Below are 16,395 nucleotides of genomic sequence, written 5' to 3'. Positions count from 1 at the left end.
CAATTTATCTAGATAATAAAAACGCAGGCGATAACAGTTTTTTTGGAAAAAAAATTTTTTTTTGGTTTTGGGGTGTGTTTTGTTCGAAAAATTTACCCTTTCGCCATTTTATTTTCGCAGGCTCTAAAATTATTTTTTTGGGTATGCGTAGTGGAACTTTTTCTTCCTGAGCCCAAATCTTATCGAAAAATCGATGGCGCGATATCGGTTAATAAATCGACCCAGTCTACTACAGTAAGATTCCATTATATTAGTATGGAACAAATTATAAGACGAAAAAGATTACAAAAGAACATAATTATTTTAAATTAATGCTTATGTATTTATGTATGTATTATCTACCATAAGCTACGATAAGATAAAAGCTCATTAAACAAATTAAAAGGTAAAAAATACGTTAATAACAATAATTGGCCAGGAAGTAGATAGCTAGTAGAAATGGATCTATACAACGAGCTTTGGCAGTTGTCTAAATTTTTTCTTTCTTCTATTCTAATTTAAAAAATTTTTCAATTAAGAAAAAATATATTATAACAATAATAATGATAAAATAATTGCCTTGAGCTCGATTCAAACTCGCGATCTTACAAATCTGTAGGCCGATATAACAACAAAAAAAGCGGAACTAAGTTTATTGGTCATATATTCATAAATGAAAGAAGAAATATATGGGCAAATCCACCAAGCCTATAATTTTTTGTTTCTAGGATGTTCTGCTTGAAAAAATAACCTAAAGCATGTGTGCATTTAGTTTGTCGTCTTGATTATTCGACCTGACGATTTGTATGAAAGCTTACCCCGTTTAAGGCCACGTCAAGCTTTGCAACGTATTTTTATAATGAGGAGCGGCTGCAAGCAGGTTGCAAGCTTAGCAAGCCTCGGATAACTACTCTCTTTAATTATGACGATCACGGTAAACGTGTTAAAGACTATGCTTTGAGAGCATTTACCTCCGCAATCTTCCAAATGAGGGTACCGATACTCTACTGGCATGAGGACAACCAGCCCGCGAAATCTAGGACAGCAGCTATAAAGAGGAAAGCACAAACGTAGCTTGGTGTTGGTTTTGTGGTGGGAAAAGGACCTCGGCGGGTTCCGATAGAAACACCTCCTTGGCCGGAGCGTCATCTTTCATTCGCATAACATGGCCTAACCAGCGCAGCCGCTGCATTTTTTACGCTGAATTATGTTGATGTCTGCGTAGAGCTCGTACAGCTGGTTAAATCTTCTTCGGTACTTGCTATCGCCAACGCGTAGAGGTCCATAAATCTTTCGAAGAACTTATGGTTTTAAACATAGGTACTTATTGATCGACTCTTGTTTGTGCATATGAATAGATTAAACATATGAAGAAGCGCGTTTATGAAAGGCCTTCATTTACCAAAGTTTGTTTAATTTGTATACCCAGCTATACTTGTACACATGGTATTATAACTTTGGTTGTATAGGTATAAAGGAATCGAGATAGATATAGACTTCCATATATCAAAATCATCAGTATCGAAAAAAATTAGATTGAGCCATATCCGTCTGTCCGTTAACACGATAACTTGAGTAAATATCCAATTCACCAAATTTGGTACACAAGCTTATCTGAACCCAGAATAGATTGGTATTGAAAATGAGCGAAATCGGATAATAACCACGCCCACTTTTCATATATACAACATTTTGGAAAACACAAAAAACCTGATGATTTAGTAAATAATTCACCTAGAATGTTGAAATTTGAAGTGTGAACTGATATTGAGACTTTTGATAGAAATTTGAAAAGAAAATTTTAAAATGGGCGTGGCACCGCCCACTTGTGATAAAATCAATTTTACAAATATTATTAATCATAAATCAAAAATCGTTAAACCTATCGCAACAAAATTTGCCTTTACTATAAGGAATGCTTTGAAGAAAAATTAACTTAATCGGTTGTATAAAAGTTTTTTAAAATTGTCATGGACGAATAAAATAAGCTATATCTTTGCAAAAAAGAGCTTTATATCAATGGTATTTTATTTCCCTCGGCAGTGTTGGGCAAGCGCTCCGGGTGTATTTCTGCCATGAAAAGCTCTCAGTTAAAACTCATCTGCCCTGCAGATGCCGTTCGGAGTCGGCATAAAACATGTAGGTCCCGTCCGGCCAATTTGTAGGGAAAATCAAGAGGAGCACGACGCAAATTGGAAGAGGAGCTCGGCCTTAGATCTCTTCGGAGGTTATCGCGCCTTAAATTTATTTATTTATTTCATTTACCAAGAGGATTTATAGCAATAAATAGGAAAAACTTCAAATTTAAAAAAATGAGCGTGGCACCGTCCCTTTTGTGACTAAGCAATTTTCTATGTTTCGGGAGCCATAACTCGAATAAAAATTAGTTCATAATAGAACCATATGTATATGTATTATTGCGCAGCTTTGTAACACTATTAAGCACACAAAACAAACAACAACAGCATTTCAACAGGTGGGTATGTAATGTTCGGTTTCACCCGAACTTAGAATTCCTTACTTGTTAATACTTCTCACGTTGAGATGCGTTTTAGTTTTCTTTCATCACAAATATTTTTATTTACAAAAACTTATTAATATTGTAGAGGTCAAAATCTTATATGCCTATGCTCAGCTATAAATAACTGATGAAGTTGAATAACTCACTAAGTAATAATTTATTTATTCTCTTTTTGGGAGATTTAACAAAACACATTAAACAAGCAAACAAAGTTAAATTAGCTTCCAACAAGATGCAAAAAAACTGCGTTCATAAACTCAGAAACAAGTTTCATTAACTTGTAACGTGTCGTTTTTTATATAAAAGCATTAAGTACAATAAAAATTGACAAAACATTTAATTTATGCAACACTAATCCTTGTTTGCATATAAAGTAAAAAAACCGTTAGCAATGACAGGGTAGGGATGAATCTTTCAGGGTGTTATAAAAGATATTTTAGCTGCGTACAGACTTGCTGCTTTAAGAATAGCAAGTGCTTATCGGACGGTGTCCGACAACGCGATCCTGGTTCTAACCCGGAAAATCCCAGTGGACTTACTGGCATGCGAAATGGCCGATCTCTATAACACAAATATCGAGCGACCATCTGAAGAAGCCAAGAAAAGAACAAGGACACAAACAATAGATAAGTGGCAAGAACGGTGGGAGGCCTCGAGTAAAGGGCGTTGGATCGTCATGCTAGTTTGAAACGTAGCTCAATGGAATGAGCAGAAGCACGACAAACTGAACTACCATATCATGCAGATACTGAGTGGACATAGCGGTTTCAAAGAGTGTTTATGGAAGCGTAGGATAGAGGAAGATCCTCTTTGCCCAGTGTGCACTACGGAGTGAGAAAACGCAGAACAGGTCATGTTCCACTGCACCCGTTTCCACGAGGAAAGACTCGCCTTGAATAGAGTTTTTGGCCATAAGTCGAACTAAAATTTACCAATCCTTGTGAAATTTGGTGTGTGCATAGATTCTATGACGATAACTGTTTTCTGTGAAAATGGGTGAAATCGGTTAAAGCCACGCTCAGTTTTTATACACAGTCGACCGTCTGTCCTTCCACTCGGCCGTTAACACGATAACTTGAGCAAAAATCGATATATCTTAACTAAACTTAGTTCACGTACTTATCTTAACTCACTTTATTTTGGTATAAAATATGGCCGAAATGTGACTATGACCACGCCCACTTTTGCGATATCGAAAATTACGAAAAATGAAAAAATGCCATAATTCTGTACCAAATATGAAAAAAGAGATGAAACCTGGTAATTGGATTGGTTTATTGACGCAAAATGTAACTTTAGAAAAAACTTTGTAAAATAGGTGTGACACATACCATATCAAGTAGAAGAAAATGAAAAAGTTCTGCAGGGCGAAATCAAAAGTCCTTGGAATCTTGGCCGGAATACTGTTCGTGGTATTACATATATAAATAAATTAGCGATACCCGACAGATGATGTTCGGGGTCACCCTGATCCACATTTCGGCCGATATCTCGAAAAGCCTTCACATATACAACTAAGGGCCACTCCCTTTTAAAACCCTCATTTTCTTCGATTATCTCTCCTCTTTGTCTACTGACTACGACAATATAATCATTTGTTGATTTTAATATTAATTTGTTATGTACTGACAGTTACAGTTCTCGTTTAATTAATGATGTGTCTGGTGTTGGCTTGTCTTTCGTTAATAAGTCCGTACCCACAAGGTATGGGAGTAACTGTTGTCCAAGCCTACTTGACTATTTTATTGTATATGACCCTTCCATTGTGTTAAAATTTGACCAAATATCATTTTTATCTGACCACGACTTAATTTTCTGTTCATTTGACATTAAACTTGACCACGACATAAACTCAGTTAGTAGGTATAGTTATTTTGATTATCGCCCCTTAGATACTAATAGCCTTTTTAATGACCTTGCGGGTATCAACTGGTCTGTTTGTTGGGGCTTCAGTTCGGTAAACGAAAAACTTTCGTTTCTTAATAATATAACTCTGCAGATGTTAACACATCATGTGCCAACCAAAACCGTAGTGAGCAGATCGTCATCTTGTCCCTGGTTTAACAAGGTGGTACGGGCGGCTATTAAAAAGCGAAACAATGCTTACTGTAAGTAGAAAAGGAATCGGACGGAAATGAATTTGAGTACATTTAGGTTGGTAAGAAATGAAACCACACTAACCATAAGGCGTGAAAAGAGGAATTATTTCGCTAAGAGGTTGTGCCCCTCCCTGCCTAATAATGTGTTATGGCGTAATTTAAAAGCCCTGTGTGTGCATGTTAGTGATAACTCCCTCTGTACCCTCGACCCTGATACCCTGAATGAAGCGTTTGTACAATGTTTCCCTTCCTTAGCCCCTTCTTCGCGTTCATCATTGTCCGCAGCCCACTGTGATGTTATTCCCCCAAGTCGAATGTTTGAGTTCCGTGCAGTTACCGAGCTTGATGTGGAGAAAAACTTGTATAGAATACGGTCCAATGCTATTGGTGCAGATGGCATCCCCGTCAAATTCTTAAAAATTATTTTACCGTATATCTTACCTACACTTACGCACATAATTAACCATAGTTTCACAACGTCTTGCTTTCCTAGTGCGTGGAAAATTGCCACTGTGATTCCTGTGGCCAAAAACAAATCTGCTGCTACGATCAGTGACTTTCGACCTATCAGTATACTGCCGGCCTTGTCGAAAGTTGCCGAATCAATAATGTCTGAGCAAATTTACTCTCATGTCAATAAGTTCAATCTTTTATCGAATTTCCAGTCTGGGTTTAGAGCTAAGCACAGCTGCTGCACAGCTATGATAAAAATACTGGATGACATTAGAATTGCTTTTGACAAAAAATATCTAACGCTCCTGTGCCAACTGGATTTCTCTAAAGCTTTTGATTCTGTTGAACATAACCTTCTTTGTCTTAAACTGCAAAATCACTTTGGATTTAGCTCATCTGCTGTGCAACTGATGCAGAGCTACCTTACAGATAGGTCCCAGCGTGTGAAGGTTGAAATGAAACTGTCTATGTTACGTCCAATGTCGTCTGGTGTTCCCCAGGGGTCCATGCTGGGACCCCTTCTGTTTAGTCTTTTTGTGAATGATGTTTTCTCTGAATGTCGACATGCAAGTATCCACGCATATAGGGATGACATCCAATTATATATGTCCTGTCCTCTTGACCAGAAAACTAACATGTGCGTTAATTTCAATGATGACCTATCTTCTCTCAAGTCCTGGGCATCACGAAATGGCCTTCGTCTCAATGTTGATAAGTGTTATGTGCTACCTATAAGTAAAAAACCTCCTCTATACATTGGGGATCGATCTACTAAAACGGTCTCGAAAGTAACTAACTTAGGTTATGTCATTAACACTGACCTTACCTGCACGGATCATATAAACTCTTCTGTTGGCAAGATATACTATACCCTAAGGAGTCTTCGGATGTCCGCCGCGTTTACACCGGCTTGCATAAGGCGAAGACTTGCCACTCAACTTATAATGCCTATAATTTCTTACCCTGATCACGTGTATAGCAAGCTAGACTCTCAGTCTGCACGCAAATTGGATGTGGTTTTCAACCATGTTACGCGCTATGACTTCGGGCTTACGAGATTTGTGAATATTTCTGCCTGGAGGACAAGCCTTTTGGAGTGTGAACTCTCTGAGTACGTAAAAGTTAGAAATTGCATGTTCCTCTTTCACCTTATAAAGGAGAAGTCGCCTAGTTATCTCTATGAAAAGCTAATATTTTCTAGGTCTGCTCGTTCTTATGATTTGATTGTGCCGCAATATAACTTTCTCTCATCGGCTAGACTATTTTTCATCAATGCTACGCGTTTATGGAACTCAATTCCTTCTACTATACGCAGTAGTCTGAATAAGAGCAACATTAAGACTATTTTAACCTCATATTTCAGTAATCTTGTAAGTTAACCGATTTTTGTTTGATTGATTCTTTGTTCTTTTTACCCTGAGATGTGCTTTCTAAAACCTTGTGTATTTTCTTGTTATATTGTTCTACTTACAGTTTTATTTATATTTCCATTTTAATTAACTTTTTCTCTAATAATGTTCCTTTATATGTGTTAAAATATTTAAATTACAATTGTTGTACTAAAAAAGAATTACTTTTCTTATTGTACTAATGCATTTATTAATAAATGAATGAATGAATGAATACCTTAATTTGGTACCCATATCGTCCAAACACATTCTAGAGTCACCCCTGGTCCACCTTTATTGCGATATCCTGAAATTGCGTCCACCTATAGAACTATGGCGCACTCCCTTTTAAATTACTCTTTAATACCTTACATTTGAAACCAATGTCATACAAACACACTCAAGGGTTACCCTAGGTTCATGTTGCTAAATGTTTATTTTCCCTTATTTTGTCTCCAAAGCTCTCAGCTGAGTATGTAATGTTCGGTTGCACCCGAACTTAGCCTTCCTTACTTGTTTTATTTTGGATATTTGCATAGATCTGGTAATAAGGTTATCTGGTTTGTAGTATACAGTTTCTGCGATGTTAAGAAAAACGGTGACCCTGAAGAAGAACAAGAGATACAAGCGCAATATATAATCACAGTTCACAATCACGCTTACGTATAAACGCAATCACAAATCTGATCAAACAATTAGCTACAACAACACTATCTATTACTGCACGATCCATTACATTACAACAACACGATCTATTACATCTACCGTTACTCTTGTATCATGGCAAATCACAGGCTCACTAGTTTTTATGGCAGCTGTTGCGATTACTTGTAAGAAACAGAAGTCGTCACTGTGATTTCTTCGGAGATGACTAAAAAACCCTGGCCATTAAATGTCGAGAGTACTGTCTCATTTCGTACAGCAGCTACTCTAGCGCTAAAGGCTGATATGGTTGGCAAATTAGCCGCAGGCCGGACAGCTTTCACTAACCTCGACTTCTACCATAGTATAACCGATATCAAAGCATCGTAAATTGTCCCATTTACTTCCTTCATTACTAATATACCCTCGAGAAAAGAGTGAAGTAGACATATAATCTAGAACAGTGATTGGTTAACACTGTTTGTATTTCCTCAGGAGCTCAGAGTCGCCGACATTAAGTTTACGGTAGATGAGATGCTATTCAGCGCGCTAACAATCAAAGAGCTTAATATGCCTGCAAGTAGGGTCATTGTGTGAACTTCGGAACTGACTAGCAAGCTCTTTAGCTAAATTACCAACCTTCGCAATACGAGTCCTGCACAAATATAAACCCAACGAAAGAGGGAGTGAGATATCCTGGGAGTGATCCTATTAACTTCTTCCTAACACAGTCGAGTTAGTAAGTTAAAGTGCTAGTTCTGCTGAGTACCAGATCTTTATCAGAAAAACGTTTAACAACATCGACAATCCACTCCGAAGTCTTCGGGGATTGGCTTTGTAGCTACAACAACCGGAACAAATCCAAGCAGGAACACTACCCAACTATGCGTCTTTAGTCTGCATGGGCAAAATAAATCCCGCTATTCAAGTCTTTAAGGCAATTGGGTTGCGGAAGATTTGAAGCTATAAAGCGTTGTATTGCTGTTATCAACCCCTGGAATCCCTTAAGTCTCTTATCATACCCGTATCTACATATAGCGTGGATGCATGGAAAATTTCTATAGACAATTTATGTATAATTGCGCTATGACAACGGCGGGTAATAAAACAGATAATAAGCTCAACGAGCTCTACGCAGATAGTTCAGAGAATGAAACACCAGTGCTCAAACCACAGCTGTTACTAATGACGTTTTTTAATGGTTTTATTTAGCTTGACTTGACAGGCCGGCCGGCCACACGGCCGTTGTGAATGAATTTTGGAATTAAAATTTAAGTAACTTCCCGATAAGCTACAAGCTTGAAACTTGGAATATAGTTCAGAACCCGATGACAATGCAATAATAAGAAAAAACTCCGATAAGTGGCGCATGGATCAAAATATTTCAAAAAATCGTATTTGTGGTCCAATTTGGTTCATATTTTGAACACATAATACATACATGAATAGAAAGCGACCTATGAAGAAAAATCGCCGCTAGGTGGCACAAGGAACGACATATTAAAAAAATCGTATTTGTGGTCATATTTAGCACATAATACATACAAGAATAGAAAGAGAGCTATGAAGAAAATCACCGCTAGGTGGCGCAAGGATCGAGATAATTAAAAAAAATCATATTTGTGGTCCGATTTAGCTCATATTTGAACACATAATACATACATGAATAGCAAGCGACCTATGATGTCCGATTTGGCTCATATTTGGAACAAATATTACATACAGTTCGGTAGAAGTGACATCAGAATATTTTGGAGTTCGAGAAGGGACAAGCATACGTGGCGCACAGTCGAGTAAAGTCTTTGGAAGGATTATGTATTGAGGACTTAGATTGTAACAAATTGTCAGGAAAGAGTCCTTGTAATAATGAGTCACTAAATGAACTAAATAGAATGAGAAATAATAGGCCATTAAATAAAGACTAAAAACTTGAAAATATTTCTATCGATATTCATAAGTAAGACCAACTGAACCTTAATGAGATTATGCTACGCCTCACGTTTTTAGAAATTTCATGCGCCCACTCGCTTTTATTTAGTTGTTTGATCAACGCCCTAGATTTATGAGGAGTGTGATGACTAGTACCTAGGACCTAGCTTTTAGTATTATTACTACTTCATGTTTTACTTCATTGTCTTCAATAAAAATTTTTATTATTTTATTTTGATGTTGCACTTTAAAATTCCAACTTTTGAACAAGATCACCTGGCGCCCGGTGAATTTGTGGGTAATGGTGCCCCTTTTCTTTTTGATTTCCTAATATTTTGTGAAAAAAACACCCAAACTTGCGAAAAAGCTAAAAAGAACCAACAGGGCGACAGAAAAGAAAACGTCATAAGAACGTCGCTCTATCGACATCCGCCTGCCGGTCTGAACTGCTGCAGAACTTTATAAAACACAACATGCACAAAAAGCTTGGCCTTACTTGATTTTACTTCAAATTATAATTATTCTTATGCTGTTTCACAATCAATCAATTACCATCTAATGCAATTAGTTTACTTTAATTATTTCAATTACCAATTATGCACACAAAAATATCGTTTAGCATTAGCAATATCGAGTTGATTGGAATGCTAAAATGAAACTTTTTAAATTTAACTAGTTTGCAATAAATTTGTGTTTGGTTTGAAATTTGTTTTAGCATACTAATAAATAAGTCACTGTAAAAAAAAATTTAACAAACACTTTCAAATTAACATATTTTTGTTTTTTTTTTTTATTTTGTCTGTTATCCATTAATATCGAATAATAGCAACCAATTTTTCTTAAACAAATGACTAGCTTTTTAGGTAAACACAGATTATAAAAAAAATCTTTTTTTTTTAAACCACACACAAAACCTGTTTCAAGTCCAAAGTTAACTTTAAGATCCAATATTTTATTTTTTTATTTTTTTTAACACACCGATCGAGTGTTCACGTATTATGTATGTATTTCCATATTTCAATTCACGTTAAAAAAATAGTTTTCTTTTAAAATCCGTAATTACTTAGTTCAAAATTTGTATTTCACAAACGTGGCGATTTTTCATCTTAGCTCCTTCAAGTTCTGAGCAACACTAATACGATTTTTGGAGCTCCGCAATTCTAGCCCCAACAAAGCTCATTTTTTGTGCAGCTTGTCTTTTATTGGCTTGTATTTGTTTATTTACACAAGCATAGCTTTGTATACAAAAATTGTGATGTGCATTTTTTTCGGGATTTCTATTCCCTAAGAGGGGTCTAACCAACAGCACTAGCATAATCAAGCGAAAATTTGCGTCCCTCGCCGAAGTTTCTTAGAACCATTTCCTCCGCTGCGTTCTAAAAAATATTTCGTTTTTAAGGACAATTTCCTTTTCAGCAATTCCTGTGTTGTTTATCCCGTCGATAACCACTGGCTAAAGGGCTAATTAAACTTCCCTTACCCTAACGCCATAGTCGTAACCATACCCATATCCGTAACCATCTCCAATGTGATCGATTAATGGTGCGTTAACCTAAAAATAGTGAAAATTTCATAAAAATTAAGAAAACGCAAAAAAATTAGAAACATATTCCACCAAAAAATAAGTCTCTTAGTCATAACGTATCCAAAACAATGAATAAAATCTACAAAAAGTTATTAAATTCACGAACTCAAATATTTTTAGGTTATGGATATGGCGGAAAACCAAAAACCAATTGGTTGGCTATGATATGGTTATGGCTTTAGCGTTATGGCATGGCACCATTAATCGATTACATTGATTTCCATAAGGTTGATTCGATCAGCTGTTTTATCTGGTTATGGATATGTCACCATTAATTGGCCCTTAAAATTTGATACTTCGACAGCGGTATCTGTAGTTTTAAGTTGCTTCCATTAATTTATTTGAATGAAATACTACCTTGTCCCAGCTTACTTAGAAGCTATAACGCCAGACCTAATTCTTATTTTGTGAAAACTTTCAGACGTTTGATGTCTTTAGATTGCTGTACAGTTGCTCCACCAACACACAGGTAACACACTAAGGCCAGAACCATGTGAGTAGGTTTCTGCGTTATTGAGGCTACTATATATTTAGATGCATTCCGATTTAATGGTTTACTCCAAGTACGATAAATTTTTCAGTTTTTAAAATGTTTCTTTCCAAATGTTGCTTTCATGGTTTTGAATACTTTATGCGTAATTTAATTTTTTGTCATTTCGATTCCCGCACTATCCGCCATTTTATTCTCAATCACATGAATAGCGTCCTTTTATAGCACGCGGTTGAGTTGTGGGGAAAAACGAACTTGGGGTATCTGTTTTGTTTATAAACAAAGAACAACTGACTGCCACCTGCAATTTTCTTTCATTTTTTATTCGAAGTTACTTCACCCGTTATTATATTAAGTTCTTGTGGTCATTAGGAGGTTCCCTCACCTCCCTTTTATGGACCCTTGTCATAGCTGACCTTTAGTTATTGAAATCCAATGGTTTGGACACACAAGGTGACTTAGTAATCTGCTTCACAGGGATGCACGAGGAAACAATATCCAATCGCATGCATAAGCCCTACGTATGAAAAAAACATGGTTTGTTACCAAAGGACTGTCCATCAATCCTAACAATAAAGTTCTAGTGCATTTACACCAGAGAAAAAACTATATATGTAAGAACCTTCAATGGGAGGCACAAACTCCGATTTTCAATGGAAGCAAAATACCTAGGGGTTACACGGGAATGGTCATCTAATGCTGACTTCAACAAAGCAACAAGCGCTTTAATGGCGTGCACTCGGCTCTATGGAAAACATGGAGAATATCTCCCAAAATGGTACAGCGCACATTTAATACGCATTACGTCAGAAAGCCAGGCAGCCAGGCAGCCTTGCGTGCCTTGCAGTTCTACACAGTTACTTATACGTTAGAGGATAAATGCAATTAAGCCAAAAATAAGGTATTGTTAGGGACCTATCAGGGACCTGAAGGTGATGATTAGGAAGACAACCTAGTCAGGCAGTGTGCTATAGCACCACGCAGGCACACACTAGGGAAAGCATAAGGAATTGAATTTGTTTATACTCCCAGAACGAGAGTAACAGCCAAACTCATTAATCTAAGCAGACAGAGAGTGCCTACGAAGTCTCACTGAGTACTATACGGGACACTGTAGTCAACGAAATCACCTAAGTAAGTTAAATCTATCCGATACGCATATATGTCGCTTTTGTGAGCTGGATGATGAAACGCCAGTACACATTAAATTTTTGTTTTTCACTCGGGTTATTGCTATGCTCATTTCGTCGAAGTCGGATAGTGAAACATGTACTTGCTCATAAGACAGTGTCCGACTTTTTCGAGGCAGATTGCCATTATTTATAATACTAGTGGTCTTCCGGGCTCGTTGGAAAAATATAGAGTCCACATGGACATACGTAATGCGAGAGAAATATACTTCCACTGCTAGCTACCTTCTTTCTCTGAGAGTAGTTGCCAAAGTCGAACTCAACAACTTTCAACTGTCTATTTTGCGAGCAGCTTCTCGACCGCAAAACTCCCTTATAATTCTATGCACAATTTCTTAACTGCATAGAGAATGTGTTCGCACCTTGGTTACCACAAGACAAGGATGCGATTTGATATTGCACGCTGGAGCGTTGCCCACCGTAGATCACGAAGTGATCAATTTGGTGTATGCTTTTTTGTTCTGAAGAAAGTCTGGTAGATTGGTGAATCTTTTATTCCTCAGAAGAAGGAAAGGGGATACCTCCACTGGTTAGGATAGGTGGAAGAATACGCGACCTCCCTTGGTGCTCCCAATAAGCGTCGGTTATTGATAAACAGAGATAGCTGGCGTGACTTGTTGCGAAGGAGCCATAATCACCTAGGCGGTTAAACGCCAACTAATAATGATGTTAGGGGCCCAGGAATCCTTTTATAGTTTTCTGGTCACAACTCCCAAATCCAGCTCATTTTGTGGCTACGGGTTGTAAAATAGTTACAGATTTATAAATCGAGCTGCAGGTTTCAAAACAGAATCCTGATTGTAGCATGACTTTCGGGGGAATAGACACAACAAGTCTCAGTTAACCCTTGAGAGGAGTGGCTCCATTTCGTTCTACAGCTACTCTACTTGTCAAGCGAAGGAGAATGATAAAGATAAAGAAAAAGGGAAGGAAAGGCAGTGCTAGAGGGTGAAAGAGAGAAGGAGAGGGAGAGAGAATGGGTGGGAGAAGGAGAAGGAAGAGAAGAAGGGGAAGGAGAAAGAGGAAAATGAAATGAAAAGGAATGCAAAAAATAAAAATTTAAGAAAAAAGGCAAAAAAATACGAGAAATGGGTGGGATGATGAGAATCAGAAGTAGAAGAAAGAAGAAAGAGAAAAATGAAATGAAAAGGAATGCAAAAAATAAAAATTAAAGAAAAACGGCAAAAACACACGAGGAAGAAAAATAGAACGACCACGAAAAAAGAAAGAAAAAGGAAGAAAAAGTTACAAAATAAGAAAAAAAAAACGGTTAAAAGAATAAAAAAAAATCGAAAATAAAAAGAAAACCAAAAATAAAATTAAAATGAAAGGAAAACAAAAAAGGAAAGCAAAAACAAAAACAAAAAGGAATATAAAACGCAAGAGAATTCGCTGCTTACTAAGACTTAGTATTGGAACGAATTTAGTGAAATTCCGCTTATTCCAAATCTACTGCTAACGTTCGAATCGCTAAACTATTGAATAAATAACTCCAATATTCAATAATGCAAAATGGTCTTTATTAGACTACTTTGAGTGTACTTCACAATAACTCTTACTTCACAACTAATTGCGTGTTTAAATCAAACTGCATATTCATGCCTCAGCTTGCTTGCTTTTATACTCTCGGTTTCCTCGTTCACCCATTTCTCCTAAGGTCTAGTAATTCCATGAGCTTCATGCTATATACATGTATATTTGTAGTTTGTATCCATATGCGTGTGTATATGTGAGTACTACTTCGGCTGATGATGACATGCGTTTGCGAGTATCTCTCTGCTGCCTTGTATGTATGTGTGTAGATGATTATTGATTTGTTTCCGTACATTAACCTGGGTCGATTTGTATGGACGAAAGTTAACCTATATCGCGCCATCGATTTTTCGATAGGATTTGGGCTCAGGAAAAAAAGTTCCACTACGCATACCCAAAAAAATAATTTTTGAGCCTGCAAAAAAAATCGATTTTTCGACCAAAATTCTTCTAAATCTCCATAAAAGAAATTTTTTTTTCAAAAAACTGCATTTACCAATTTTGCATTTGCCAACTGACACGAAAAAAAATACTTAAAAAATGATTTGGAGCCTTGAGAATGAAAAAATGCATAAAAAATCGAAAAAATCGTTTAAATTTTGAAGGCTCAAAAAATATTTTTTTGGGTATGCGTAGTGAAACTTTTTTTCCTGAGCCCAAATCCTATCGAAAAATCGATGGCGCGATATAGGTTAATAAATTGACCCAGTCTACCGTACATACTGCTTAGTATCCGCTTAGTGATGGTGGTATCGCTTAGTGATACTAATATTCGTCACAGTATATATTACCGCTGTGCACGGTATTGCCATCAATATTTCCATGGTTACGACAAATTATGGATACAAACATACATACGATACATGCATACACTTTTCAGGTTTGCGAAAGCTTTTATGCAAACTATGCTTATTACTAGGTTACTACCATTGAGCTTTTGTTAGATTTTATTTAAGCCATGGTTAAGCATGCTCTTGTGACGCTTGCTTGCATAGAAGCATACATATGTTTGTGCATATGTACGTGAAAGTACATATGTATGTATGAACAAAGCTTGGACAGTCAACATGTGAACGACTGTATATAAAAAAAGAATAAAACGTAAGTTATAAAAAACAACAACTAAAAATTGCAAAACCAAAAAACAAAAATAAGGCACAATAAATCAAAATACAGTAAATTAACCGGCTTAAAATACTTCCACATTTAAGCAGAGCGACACCGTTTGTTTTTGTGTGTAAATATCTTTGCTCACGGTATGGTGTAAGCATAAGCTTAATTGCAAGCATAAGCGTAGTCTTTGCAAGTAGTATGCTATATGAGGGTTATATGTAGAATGTAAATGCAGGGTGGGGTATTAGGGTACTGTATGGAGTATGACAAAATGTGTAAGCGTAGGCGTAGTGTGTGGCATCGTTATATTGTATGAAGTACTAGATAATCTGTAGGTGTGGACGTAGTGTGCGTTATTGGTATACTGCATGAAGTATTACAGAGAAAGAATGTTAGCCTAAATGTTGTCACTACACTGTTGCGTAATGTAGGAGCGACGCCCATGGTAGAGTTGATATTATTGAAATCACACAGCAACTCAAGGCAAACACGTCACCTTATTTTATGCATGCAAGTGTACGATGAGATGTATACACTACCGATTTGTCGGAAACAAATAGCAAGAGATTATGTCATGAAAAAATGCTTGACTGTTATCAGTGATACACAAAGCATTTACAAAAACAAAGCGCGTGATTAGGTGTTCAAGTTTAAGTTTGCTTATTTTCAGAGTCTCGTTGGTTGTAAATTATGTACTTGTACATTATTTGTTTAAATTTATGAAAAAAAAAATTAAGTAAAATATATGAAATAAAATAAAACAAAATTAAATAAAATTAAAAAATTAAATATGATAAAAAAAATTTTAATAAAATTAAATTTAAAAAATTAGTGGAAAGTGAAACAAAATAAAATAAAATAAACAGAAATAAAAAAAATAAAATAATATTACATAGAATAAAGTAAAAGAATATAAAATTAATAAAACAAAATAATAAAATAAAATAAAATAAAATAACATCCAATAAAATGAAATAAAATAACATAAAATAAAATAATAATTGAGTTACTTATTGGCCGGTAAAAATATATATCAGTTTTATTTTTCTTTGAGCTTAAGGCCTATTTTTATAAATAAAACACTTGATTTTGTGTTTAATTATTTAATTTATTCGATATTTCGACCTTAGTCTAAGGTCATCATCAGGACTGCAAGAAACAATACAAAAACACTAATAAATTTATCAAATATTAACATTCTTGACATAAGTCATTTTCAACATATAAAACACATATCAACATATAAAAAAATATAAATATATTTAACATAAATCATCAGCATAACCTACGTTTTAAGCAATGCTTTAAAGACTAAAATGCGAAAACAAAATAAATTAAGGAATAGCGACGATTCAAACAAAGAGTGTGCATAAACAAATGAAGTCCCGTAATTGTAAACAAAAATTTTATAAAAACAATAATACATTAAGCGGCGAAAAAATAGCATGCAGAAAAATTGATCACAGCAGTGTA

The 16,395-nt window shown here is 35.9% G+C and overlaps 2 protein-coding genes across 17 annotated transcripts in view; one reads left to right on the top strand and one right to left on the bottom strand.

The window, feature by feature from the left end:
- LOC137251676 (MYG1 protein) overlaps window positions 1-16,395 on the top strand; it is a 139,169-nt gene that overhangs the window by 38,994 nt on the left and 83,780 nt on the right. The window lies entirely within an intron of this gene.
- The window catches only part of LOC137251578 (solute carrier family 2, facilitated glucose transporter member 8), a 112,734-nt gene that overhangs the window by 32,349 nt on the left and 63,990 nt on the right, over window positions 1-16,395 (bottom strand). For 5 of the 16 annotated variants that reach the window (XM_067786297.1, XM_067786299.1, XM_067786316.1 and 2 more), the window contains exon 1: window positions 9,990-10,155. The exons of 1 other annotated variant lie outside the window; for it this stretch is intronic. The gene's annotated coding sequence lies outside the window, so the exon portion shown is untranslated. Of the gene's footprint in view, window positions 1-9,602; window positions 9,622-9,925; window positions 10,156-16,395 lie in introns of those variants that run through there. 10 more of the 16 variants (XM_067786294.1, XM_067786323.1, XM_067786332.1 and 7 more) reach the window with 8 other exon arrangements.

This window comes from Eurosta solidaginis, chromosome 1 (genome assembly GCF_040869045.1).
Source record: "Eurosta solidaginis isolate ZX-2024a chromosome 1, ASM4086904v1, whole genome shotgun sequence".
Lineage (NCBI taxonomy): Eukaryota > Metazoa > Arthropoda > Insecta > Diptera > Tephritidae > Eurosta > Eurosta solidaginis.
Note: the sequence above shows the minus strand (reverse complement) of the source record. Positions and strands in the feature narration are given on the sequence as shown.